The sequence below is a fragment of the Notamacropus eugenii genome, chromosome 6, assembly GCF_028372415.1.
Source record: "Notamacropus eugenii isolate mMacEug1 chromosome 6, mMacEug1.pri_v2, whole genome shotgun sequence".
NCBI classification, from domain to species: Eukaryota; Metazoa; Chordata; class Mammalia; order Diprotodontia; family Macropodidae; genus Notamacropus; species Notamacropus eugenii.
Genome location: NC_092877.1, coordinates 88,238,986 through 88,251,907, shown reverse-complemented (window position 1 = coordinate 88,251,907; position 12,922 = coordinate 88,238,986). Strand labels below are relative to the sequence as shown.

The 12,922-nt window shown below is 37.4% G+C and overlaps 1 long non-coding RNA gene across 9 annotated transcripts in view; it reads left to right on the top strand.

The window, feature by feature from the left end:
* The window catches only part of LOC140511384 (uncharacterized), a 304,185-nt gene that overhangs the window by 148,473 nt on the left and 142,790 nt on the right, over nt 1-12,922 (top strand). For 8 of the 9 annotated variants that reach the window (XR_011969529.1, XR_011969531.1, XR_011969533.1 and 5 more), the window contains one exon: nt 117-303. The exons of the other annotated variant lie outside the window; for it this stretch is intronic. This is a non-coding gene — a long non-coding RNA (uncharacterized lncRNA). Of the gene's footprint in view, nt 1-116; nt 304-12,922 lie in introns of those variants that run through there. 9 annotated transcript variants of the gene reach the window in all.

Sequence of the window (12,922 nt, the reverse complement as noted above, 5' to 3'; positions counted from 1 at the left end):
GTAATGACAAAGAGTATACTACTAGTATAGGTTACTATGTAGTAGTTTGTATGTACAAAATTTTATTGTATAGTTTATATGACACAAAGATTATTTTATTCTCTTCTCTCTGATAGGATCAACATTGTTTTGCATATGGGCCAAAATTTTTTTAATTAGAAGTTCTGAATAATTAGAAGAATGAAGAAGATGAATTTGACTTTTCCACATGGAAGCCATCCTTGCCAGTGAAAATATCATCATCTTGATTGACCATCTTGGAAATAATGCAATCCCTGAATAAATTTAACATTTGGTTCTATAGATCTTCTTTAGCACCATTGTCCACCTATCTACAGCATGTTTTAACCACAATACAAACTTCCCTTAGGGATAATTTTATTTCTGTTCAGTTCATAAGGACGATATCTCTGGCTCTATAGAGTGATGAAGCATGTGCTCCAATTATTGCAGGATATTTGTCAGTAAGAAATACTGGTTCCAGTGACTGATAATTCTGCCAGGTATTCTCTGAGGTAATTAATCATCACCACTTATTTTCACTAGTGACTAATTTACATTGTCAGAGATATACTGCCTATGGTTTGGCATGTGACAAAGTGATTCTAAACTTCACCCTCTGAGTTACTAGTGCTGGAGAAGATCCAGTAATTATCAGAGCATTGTGAACAAAATCCAGTGAGGAGATAAGATAAGCCTAGATAACTAAGAGGAACTCTTTCTTTCATTGTCATTTGGTTGATATATTGTTCTTAATAATGCTACTACAGAAATTGCCAGATTAAATCATGATGTTAGGGTTACAATGATGTTTGTTTTCTCTATGGTAATTTTTAAATTAAAAATTTAATTCATAGAACTAATTTTAGCTTATCCATTAAGGGAAAAGAACCTGGATTCTAGAGTAGCCAGAAATGTACATCATTTTGGGGAATAGGTGGATTTTTTTTGCATTTTTGTTGGAATTCATTTGTTGCCCCATTTGCCCCCCAAATAGACTCAACCCCTTTAGCCTTACATACTTCCTTATTTAGCACTCTGAGTTATAGATAGAACTGGTTACACTGTGAGATGGCATAAGGGCATTGTTTTTACAGTTGAATGAGAATTCATTCCTAACTACATTAATCTTTTTTGCTTTTAATTCTTTACGATTTTTCCTTTGAGATACTTTGAGTTTGTCAGATATATGCAGCACAAAATGACATGACTGCACGACTGGATTTCAGATTAACCTTCTATTAGTGCTAAAATACAACACTTGACCACTAAGTGTACTGTTAATGTTTCACAACCTCCAAATGGTATTAAACTTAAAAATAAATCAGCCATTCTTACATTAGGATCAGATTAAGGATTTACGTTTGGTAAAAGGTTAAGCAAACCTCTATGCTTTTTGATATTTTTAATTTGCATCTTTAATAAGCTGTAGCATCACCAGAGTTACTAGTTTAGTTTCTTTGTACTTGGAGACATGAAATTTGCTCTTTTCTCTATAGTGCCCAAAGTCACTCACCATCAGAAGTTAGATTCTTTAGTCATATTCATTCCTTCAAGCTGCAGAGGCAGTAGGCAATTGATGCAGTAAGATATTCTAACACTGAAGGCCAGAGCTTAAAGTGGTGGTGTCATCACTCTGAACTTCACATTCAATTCTCCATAGCACCTATTATATACTCAGTGGGTGTTCACCATGGAGTAATCGGCTACTTTCCAGCATTTGTTGAAGCATTGCATAGTGGACTGAAGTCTTTGTCCCATGCTGCTTATGCCTGCAAAATAGAAACTGATTCAAGCACTAGAGAAATTCTGCCACTTATATACATTAACTCTTTCAGACTACTAGGGTATCTTTTGGTAAGTTTCTGCTTTAGTTCAATACACTTCTTCAAAGTGCTTAAATTATTTCCTGGGAATCATTTAGACAATAGAAGAATCTGTGATATAAATTTTCTTCAGAACCTATATCGTTCCTTGGCTAACTGCCAGAATATTAACTCTTTCAGGCCCCCAGAGTATCATCCTGAGCATTGGGGCAGTAAAGTGTTTAGGGAAGCCCATAAACTCTTTTAGACTATTAAGGTGCCAAGAGTTAATGGATGTTCCTAAGCAATTTATTTACTGCCAGGGAGTATTGTAACACAGGATATAAGATGAAAATTTAAGGAGTGCTTTACCAGTTGGATACTGTGAAGACTTTGTCTAGAAAATAAAAATAACATGACTTCCTTCAAGAGTACCAATGTAAGATCTTGATATATGTGTATACAAAGCAAATTTTCTTTTGTTCTATTGTAGTATGAATTTTTTTTTCAGTTTGGACTTGTTACTTTAACTAGGCAGAGTACTCAGGGTGAGGAAGCTTCCACTGCCAATGCAGATGCATCTGCTATTTATTGATTTAGAGAATTGCCTGGGAGCAAAGAGAATCTAAGTGACTTGACCAGAGTAATTAATGTAGCCAGGATGTTTGAGAGGCTAGATCTGAGTGAAGGGTATGATCAGCCCTTCTTCTCCTATGCCAGACTGGCTTTCCCATACTTTATTAATCTTTACTTATAAAAAAGACTTGAAAGTGTGGATGTAAGCGGAGGCTGGAAATAAGAAACCAAATGCTGAACCAAAATATTATTTCTTGATTATTCTTAGCTCTTCTGTTAGGCAGACAGTAAGGAAGCATAACAGGTAAGGACAAGCATAGATTAGCATGTCAAGATATGTGGCGAAGTGAGTAGCTATTGCAGCCATCACTAATGTATGTCCTGTAGTGAGCAGAAATGAAGTGCCTGTCTAACTCTGTGGGTCCATTTACAACTCCAGATATAGCCGTCCCAGACTTACTTTTCAATTATGTCAAGAATTAGCTGCCTACCAAGGACTTCAAATATTTATTTGTGTATTAACTATGAGTAGAAAGATGAATTGATTACTAGCACAAAGGAAGGATCCCAAATTATACAAGATAGAACTATGAAAAAGTGAACATTTTTGTAATTGATATAACTTTAGTTACTTTTGGTGGAAGTCCATCATATTTTCTTGTTTTTGTTTTGGTATGACAGTATAAATAATGTTTTGTGCTTCTGGTCCCCTAATTTTCCAGTGAAGGGAAGGAGGTGCATTTTCAGATCTCTTTCGTAGGGACAATCTCTTTCATTATAATTACTGGATTCTTTTAAAATGTTGTGCTTTTTATTTGCTGCTATTGTTTGGTTTTTTTCCTGATTCTGTTTACTTCATTCTGCATCTCTTTATGTAATCATTTCCTATACAACACTGAATTAGGAGCTCTTCATGACTAGTCACAGAAAGGTTCACCCAATAGATTGCATGGGTGAAGAGAAGGGGTCAAAAATGTTTTGCTCTGTCCTGTTTCAGTGCTATTTAATCATTCAGTTCCATTGTCTCAAGAATTAAAGCTTTGTCTTGGCTCTACTAACATCTTCCTTTGAACACTTTTTTTCTGAGAAGGTAAGATTTTGCTCACTTCTTATCTGCTTGAATTTTCCTAATTAATTTGGAATGGTTAAAATTCTTACAGTTATGATTGAAAGTTATCAGTGAAAAGAGTCACTGTGTCTATATGAGTGAGTGTGTGTGTGTGTGTGTGTGTGTGTGTGTGTGTGTGTATGTCCCTGACAATGGAGAGAAGTGTATCAGGGTACTTACGTAATGGGTTGTAGCAGGTCAACAGCAATGTACATGCATATGAAAAGTAAAATAAAAGAATGTCAAATAAATTTAAGCTTGGAGAAAGAAGTAAGCCCATCATGAATCCTGAGTGTTGCAGTTGCGTGCCCAAGATATTGGATGACCCTGAAATATTTCCAGAGGGTTATATGAATCTTCACTGGAGGATTTCTTGAGGGTGAAATGCACAAAACTCACAAAGGATATGCATGGGTAGGTTAGTAATCAGCATTGATGGAGAAAGTAAATATTGCATTGATCTCACAGGTTCGTTAAAATGCCAATTTACAGCTGTGATGCTGGAGTGCAACCAGTTTACAAAGTTGAAGTTATTAATGGTGACAAACCAATGGCCCTAGTTACACTTTTTTTCTCTTTTTTGTGGTCAAAGTTGCATTACTTAGACTGGTGCTTTGCCATTATAGAGTTGTAATAAGGAATTCTAGGAAAAATCTGAATATTATTACTTTAGGGAATTATAGTCATCATAACAGATCATCAGTCCCTTTGTGTCTTAGTAGATAGAATGGAGAGTTACCTGAAATGCACAGAAGTTGTGACTTTTTCAGTCAAATAACTAGGAAGTGTCAGAGGTGAAATTTGAATCCAGGTTTCTCTGACCTAAACCTAGCACTCTATTCACCACATCAAAGCTGCCATTACATATCTATAATTTTGTTAAATACATACTTTTATTTATTTTTTTTCTTTTTTTTTTTTAATGTTTAACAATCACTGCCATACAATTGCGATTTTATCCCTCCCCACCCACCCCCCACTACCTCCCTCCCTCCCCACGACTGCATACAATTCTGTATAGATTCTACATATACTTTCCTATTGAGTATATTTTCACTATCGTCATGCTATGTAGTCAGACTAAGATAAATGAAAGAATCCGTATAACAAATCAGAACATGATACACAAACAGATACACATACACAAACATGATCTGCTACATTATGTGAGTGACTTCCATATTTCTCTCTCTGAGTGTGGAAGGCTTTTTGCCTTGAGGTCCACCATTGGGATTTTTTTTTTTTCAGAAGTTCTTGTGTTATTACAAAAATCTAAGTCTACCAGAAAAAACTCTCACACACTGTGGTTGTTGCTGTGCATAAAGTTCTCCTGGTTCTGCTCCTTTCACTCAGCATCAGGTCATATAAGTCCTTCCAGGCCTCTCTGAAGTCTTCTTGTTCATCATTTCTTATGGCACAATAGTACTCCATTACATTCATATACCATAATTTATTCAGCCATTCCCCAATTGATGGACATCCCCTTGACTTCCAGTTTTTGGCAACTACATAGAGTGCTGCTATAAATATTTTTGTACATGTGGGACCCTTTCCCATTTTTATGATCTCTTGGGGATATAGTCCTAGTAGCGATATTGCTGGGTCAAAGGGTATGCACATTTTTGTAGCCCTTTGGGCATAGTTCCAAATTGCTCTCCAGAATGGTTGGATGCGCTCACAGCTCCACCAACAATGAATTAGTGTTCCAACTCTCCCACATCCTCTCCAGCATTTATCATTTTCTTGTTCTGTCATGTTTGCCAATCTTATAGGTGTGATGTGGTACCTCAGAGTTGTTTTGATTTGCATCTCTCTAACCAATAGTGATTTAGAGCATTTTTTCATATGATTATAGATAGCTTTAATTTCTTCCTCTGAAAACTGCCTGTTCATATCCTTTGACCATTTATCAATTGGGGAATGACTTGTATGATTATACATTTGGGTCAGTTCTCTATATATTCTAGAAATGAGGCCTTTATCCCCGAGCTTAGCTGTAAAAATTTTTTCCCAATTTACTACATCCCTCCGGATTTTGGTTGCATTGGGTTTGGTTGTGCAAAAACTTCTCAGTTTAATGTACTCAAAGTTATCCATTTTGCATTTCATAATGCATTCTATCTCTTCTTTAGTAAAGAATTCTTCCCTTCTCCATAGATCTGATAAATACACTATTCCTTGCTTCTCCAGTTTATTCATGGTATCAATCTTTATACCTAAATCATGTACCCATTTGGACTTTATTCTTGTGTACGGTGTCAGGTATGGGTCTATGCCTAATTTCCACCACACTGTTATCCAGTTTTCCCAGCAATTTTTGTCAAACAATGAGTTCTTATCCCAGAAGCTGGGGTCCTTGGGTTTATCAAACAGAAGGTTGCTATATTCCTTGCCTACTGCATCTTGAGTGCCAAGTCTATTCCACTTGTCTACCTCTCTGTTTCTTAGCCAATACCAAGTGGTTTTGATAATTGCTGCTTTATAGTACAGTTTAAGGTCTGGTAGCGCTAGGCCACCTTCCCAAGCATTTCTTTTCATTAGTCCCTTTGATATTCTGGACCTTTTGTTTTTCCAAATGAATTTTGATATTATTTTATCCAGCTCTAGAAAGTAATTGTCTGATAGTTTAATTGGTATGGCACTAAATAAGTATATTAATTTGGGTAGAATTGTCATTTTTATTATATTAGCACGGCCTACCCATGAGCAACTAATGTTTTTCCACTTACTTAAATCTGACTTTATTTGTGCAAAAAGTGTCCTGTAATTGTGTTCATATAGTCCCTGGGTTTGTTTTGGCAGGTAGACTCCTAAGTATTTTATACTGTCTACCCTAACTTTAAATGGGATTTCTCTTTCTATCTCTTGCTGTTGAACTTTGTTGCTAATATATAGGAATGCAGAGGATTTGTGTGGGTTTATTTTGTACCCTGCAACTTTGCCAAAGTTGTTTATTAATTCAAGTAATTTTTTACTTGAATCTCTGGGATTCTCTAGGTAAATCATTATATCATCTGCAAAGAGTGATAACTTAGTTTCTTCTTTGGCTATTCTAATTCCTTGAATATCTTTATCTTGTCTAATTGCTACAGCTAACATTTCTAGTACCATATTGAATAATAGTGGTGATAATGGACAACCTTGTTTCACCCCTGGTCCTATTGGGAATGCATCTAGCTTATCCCCATTGCATATAATGCTTGCTGAAGGTTTTAGATAGATACTGCTTATTATTTTATGGAAAGTTCCCTTTATTCCTACGTTCTCCAATGTTTTTAGTAGGAATGGATGTTGTATTTTGTCAAAAGCTTTTTCTGCATCTATTGAGATAATCATGTGGTTTTTGTTAGCTTTGTTGTTGATGTGGTCGATAATGCTAATAGTTTTCCTAATATTGAACCAGCCCTGTAGTCCTGGTATGAATCCTACCTGATCATAATGTATTAATCTCGTGATTAGATGCTGTATTCGTTTTGCTAAAATCTTATTTAAAATTTTTGCATCTATATTCATTAGGGAAATTGGTCTATAATTTTCTTTCTCTGTTCTGTCTCTTCCTGGTTTGGGTATCAAAACCATATTTGTATCATAGAAAGAATTTGGGAGGACTCCTTCTTCCCCAATTTTCAAGAATAGTGTATGTAGTATTGGAATTAACTGTTCTTTAAATGTTTGATAGAATTCACTTGTGAATCCATCTGGCCCTGGAGATTTTTTCCTAGGGAGTTCATTGATGGCTTGTTCAATTTCTTTTTCTGAGATGGGGTTGTTTAAGTATTCAACTTCCTCTTCTGTTAATCTGGGCAATTTGTATTTTTTAAAATATTCATCCATCTCGTTTAGATTATCGAATTTGTGGGCATAAAGTTGGGCAAAGTAGTTTCTAATTATTGTTTTAATTTCCTCCTCATTGGAGGTGAGTTCACCCCTTTCATTTTTAATGTTAGTAATTTGGTTTTCTTCTTTCTTTTTTTTGATCAGATTAACCAAAGGTTTATCAATTTTATTAGTTTTTTCATAAAACCAACTATTGGTTTTATTTATTAATTCAATAGTTTTCTTAATTTCAATGTTATTAATCTCTCCTTTGGTTTTCAGTATTTCTAATTTGGTATTTACTTGGGGATTTTCAATTTGTTCTTTTTCTAGCTTTTTCAACTGCAAGCCTAAGTCATTGATCTCCTCTTTCTCTATTTTATTTATGTAAGCATTCAGAGATATAAAACTTCCCCTAATAACTGCTTTTGCAGTGTCCCATAAGTTTTGGTACGTTGTCTCACTATTGTCATTCTCTTGAATGAAGTTGTTGATTGTTTCTATGATTTCTTCTTTAACCCAATCCTTCTCTAGAATTAGATTATTTAGTTTCCAATTGATTTTTGGTTTCTCTTTCCATGGCCTTTTATTACATGTAATTTTTAATGCATTATGATCTGAAAAGGATGCATTGATTATCTCTACCTTTCTGCACTGGATTGTGAGATCTTTATGTCCTAGTACATGGTCAATTTTTGTAAATGTTCCATGTACCACTGAGAAAAAGGTATATTCCTTTCTATTCCCATTTAATTTTCTCCAAAGATCTATCATATCTACCTTATCCAGAGTTTTATTTACCTCCTTAACCTCTTTCTTGTTTATTTTAAGGTTGGATTTATCTAGTTCAGAGAGGGGGAGGTTGAGGTCCCCCACTAGTATAGTTTTGCTATCAATTTCTTCCTTCAACTCCCCCAACCTCTCCTCTAAGAATCTGGATGCTATACCACTTGGAGCATACATGTTTAGTAATGATATTGCTTCATTGTCTATGGTGCCTTTTAGTAGGATATAGTTTCCATCCTTATCCCTTTTGATTAGATCTATTTCTGCTTTTGCTTTGTCTGAGATTAGGATTGATACTCCTGCCTTTCTTACATGAGCTGAAGCACAATATATTCTGCTCCATCCTTTGACCTTTATCCTATGTGTATCCCCCCGTTTCAAATGTGTTTCTTGTAAGCAGCATATTGTTGGATTATGGCTTTTAATCCATTCTGCTATCCGTCTCCGTTTTATGGGAGAGTTCATCCCATTCACATTCACAGTTATGATTACAATCTGTGTATTTCCCTCCACCCTCTTTCCCACCATTTGTGCTTTTAACTCTCCCGTCTCCCTTCCCCTCCTCAATAGTATTCACTTTTCTCCCCCTCCTCCTGCAGCCTTCCCCTCCTTCTTTTAGCCCCCCTCCCTTTTAGTCCCCTTTACTCTTATTGCTTCTTTCCTCCCTTTTAGCCACCCTCCCCTTTCTTCCCCCTTCCCCTCCTACTACCTATAGAGCTAGTTAGGATTATCTGCTTAAGGTTATTGTTCCCTCCTTTGAACAAATCAGATGAGAGTACCTCTCAAACAATGCTCATCTCCCTCCCCTCTTTCCCTCTACTATGGTTTTGTACTTCTTCCTGTGATATAATTTGCCATTTTCTGCTTCCCCCTTTCCACACCTCCTATTACATTCCCTTCTCATACTTAAATCATATTTTTGCCATGACATCATTTACTTTATGCCCGTTCCCTCTACATATATCCCTTTTATCATAATAGCTGCACAGTTCTCAAGATTAACAGGTAGCATCTTCCCTTACAGGGAGGTAAACAGATTGCCCTAATTGAGTTGCAAGTTTTTGTTTTTGTTTTTTCCCCTCTGTTTACCTTTTTATGATTCTCTGGAGACCTGCATTTGAAGATCAAATTGTCTATTGAGTTCTGGTGTTTTGGTCAGGAAGCTCTGGAAATCCCTTATTTCGTTGAATGACTTTCTCCTTGCCTGAAATGTTATGCTGAACTTTGCTGGGTAGTTGATCCTCGGTTGGAGTCCCAACTCCTTTGCCTTACGGAATATTGGGTTCCAATTCTTTCGATCTTTTAATGTAGAAGCTGCAAGGTCCTGTGTGATCCTGACTGTGTGACCTTGATATTTAAATTGTTTCTTTCTGGCTGCTTGTAGTATTTTCTCCTTCACTTGATAGCTCTGGAATTTGGCAACTATATTTCTTGGGGTTTTGAGTTTGGGATCCCTTTCCGGTGGGGAACGGTGTATTCTTTCGATGATTATTTTGCCCTCTGAGTCTAGTACTTCTGGGCAGTTTTCCTTGATGATTTCCTGGAAGATATTGTCCAGACTCTTTTCTTCATCATGGGTTTCTGGCAGGCCAATAATTCTTAGATTTTCTCTCCTGGATCTATTTTCCAGGTCAGTTGTTTTTCCAATTAAATATTTTATATTTTCTTCCATCTTTTCATTCTTTAGATTTTGTTTGACTGACTCTTGTTGCCTCATTGAGTCATTAGTTTCTACTTGCCCAATTCTAATCTTGATCGTATTGTTTTCTTCAGTTAGCTTTCGCATCTCCTTTTCCATCTGGCCAATTTTTCCCTTTAAGGAGCTATTTTCTCCATTTAATTTTTGTACTTCTTTCTCCATTTGACCAATTTTCCCAGTTAGGTTTTGGGTTTCCTTTTCCATCTGATCAATTTTCCCTATTAGGTTTTGAGTTTCCTTTTCCGTTTGATTAACTCTTCCTTTTAGGGAATTATTCTCTCCAGTTAATTTTTGAACTTCCTTTTCCATCTCTTCAATTTTCTTTTTCAGATTGATGTTCTCATCAGTGAATTCGTTTTTTATGGTTTTAAAATCATTGGCCAGTTTTTCTTTTATATCCTTCTTCAGACGTTCCAGGTAATCTAGTTGTGCTTGCGAGAAATTCATAGTCCCATCTGAGGTTTCAGATGGAAGTACAGTCTCAGCTCTGACCTCTTTGGTGTTTGTGTTTTGGTCCTTATCCCCATAGAAAGATTCTATGGTTTTTTCACTTTTCGTCTGCTTTTTCCGATTCATGATGTTGGCTGAGTGTTGTAGCTTTTGGTTCTTTCAGTCAGAAGATACCGATCTTTTAAGTTGAGTTGATGTTTGTCTAGGCTAAAAGCAGGCTTTTTTTTTTTGTTGTTGTTGTTGTTTCCCAGATCAACCCTGGGTTTAGCTTGATAGGTGTGTGGGAGGTGTGGTCTGGTCTCAGGCTATCTCCTCAGCTGGCCTGAGGCAAAGGCAAGGTCCAGGGGGATGGTGATCCCAGCTTCCCTATTGTCTTCCCTTTTCCCCTGGAGGGCTGGGGCACACCTAGAGGCTAATGCGTGTTCCCACCCCTCCTGGGGCTCGTCTCCCGGGCTGAGGCTTGCTTGGGTCTCAGTGCGAATTTTTCTCTGCCCTGGGTCGTCTGTCCCTCCAGATAGCCTCCACCACGGTAGGAAGAATCCCCCTTTGCCACCTCTCCAGCCTCTGGTGTTACGAGACCACTCGCCCCTTTCTGCTGCTCCCACTGATCCAGGATCAATCTGGGGAAGAATTTTATGGTTCCCTCATGGTCATCGGGGGGGGGAGGGGAGAGCACTTACTGATCACTCCGGCATCCCACCTTCTGGATGTTCAAGTAGTGACCCACTGAAGTCCCGTCTTTAGGCTGAAGATTTCAAAGACTGTTGCGCTGATATCGTTGGCTCGGCCTGGCTTATCTCCTGCTCCGCTGGTCTCGCCCGCCACTCTCGGGCCCCTCGGGTCGCCTCCGCCCTGCCGCGCCAACCGCGCTGCGCTGTGCGCCGGGCTCTTACCCCCGCGGAAGAGATCCCTCCCGTGGACCTTCCAGTCCAGCCTGGGCTCCGAATCTGTCAAAGTCCGTCTCCCACTGGATTCTACACCTCCAAAGTCTGGTCAGACTCTCCCCCCAGAAATATCCAAAGGAGTTTTTCCAGGAGCTTAGGTGAGTCGTTGCTTTCACTCCGCCATCTTGGCTCCGCCCCCCCTAAATACATACTTTTAAAAAATTGTGTAGGAACTTTTCTTAAAGTGGCATTTAAAAATTTCCCAAAGAATATAGGTGATCATACTTTTAGTAAATTAAAATTCATTAAACATGTAAAAAAAAGATAACCTCCCCCTCCAAAAAAAAACTTTCAAGAAGACCTTGTTACTTGAATTTCGTGATGGAAAAACTTTTTAGGTGCATCATGATTTACATACTATTAGCACCTTATTTTGCCAAAGCAGATCAGGGATTTAAAAAATTCTTGAATGGCTAGCACCAGTTTTCTATCCCTTATATACTGTAGTGGGCTTAACAAAAAGAATTCTATACTTATATTTCTTAGGTAGCCCAAAACACCTATGAATTTCTATGTTCATATATATGTGTACATTTGCAAACACATACATAGACATATCTAAGATATATATGTGTGTGTATACATATATAGGTATATTCATACAAAAAGTGAAGTAAAAACTGTTATCAGTCTGTCTCTATCTTTATCTACCCTTTCTATCTCCCTCTTTCTGTCTTTCTCTCTCTCTCTCTCTCTCTCTCTCTCTCTCTCTCTCTCTCTCCCTCCCTCTCCACACACACACACACACACACACACACACACACCAAGACTTTTGCATTATGAGGAAGTTCTCTCTCAGATACTCAAATACATCTGTGTTCTCACCAATCCAGGAACTTCCTCAAATAATGCAGCTCATGGCCCACTCAAGATTGTCCTTTCTGTTGAGCCCCAGTTTATGTCCTCCCTCCCGTAGAGAGGCTAGCCCCTCATTCTGGCAGCCTTCTTTGCTTACTCCTGATAGTGAGGACAGAGTTCCTATTACATGTGAGTACTAGAGAATGTTGGTGAAACCATGATTTCATTAGCTTATTGAAATTTCTGTTGGGAGAAACTTTAGCATTTAACTTGTATTTAGAAATTTGTTTTTTCTGTGGTACATAAAAATGACTTGGAAGGAAACACAACAAGATAAATCTCTCCATAAATTCAAAGTTGGAGTAAAAAGTACAAGAATATACTCTTTAGTACTATATTTTACAGCAAGGAAGAATTGTGCATGTGTTACTGTTATTTATATGGTGGAGTGTACATAGAGTGGTCCTCTGAGAGTCGGTTTGTTCCACCCATCTTCTCTTAGGTTTTTCACGAAGTACCCTTAGATAATTTAAGAATCTTATACACCTTACTTAGGATAACTGAGAAACAAGTGGAATGATAGTGTAGTGCTCTGTCAAATCTCTAAATAGATGGACATTCTGTAATAGGCCAAAGGGGCACTACCTAGCTTGTAGGGAAGAAACGACATTAAATGTTGATGAGTCAGCATGAACCAAGTTGGAATTGAGTTTCATGCAAGGGAAAGTGGCTGCTTCTGTGAAATACAGAAATCATGAAACTTGCAGTACCAAAAAAATTAATACCTAGGAGATATAACTGTGTTTTGCTTTTTGACATGTAATGGCAGAGATTTCTGACGTGGAAATTCGGTCCTCTAGGACCCCTGTCATTTTCTGTAGGCTGAGGAGAATTTCAGGAAGGAGAATTGCAAAAGACAGTATATACACATAAAGAAATT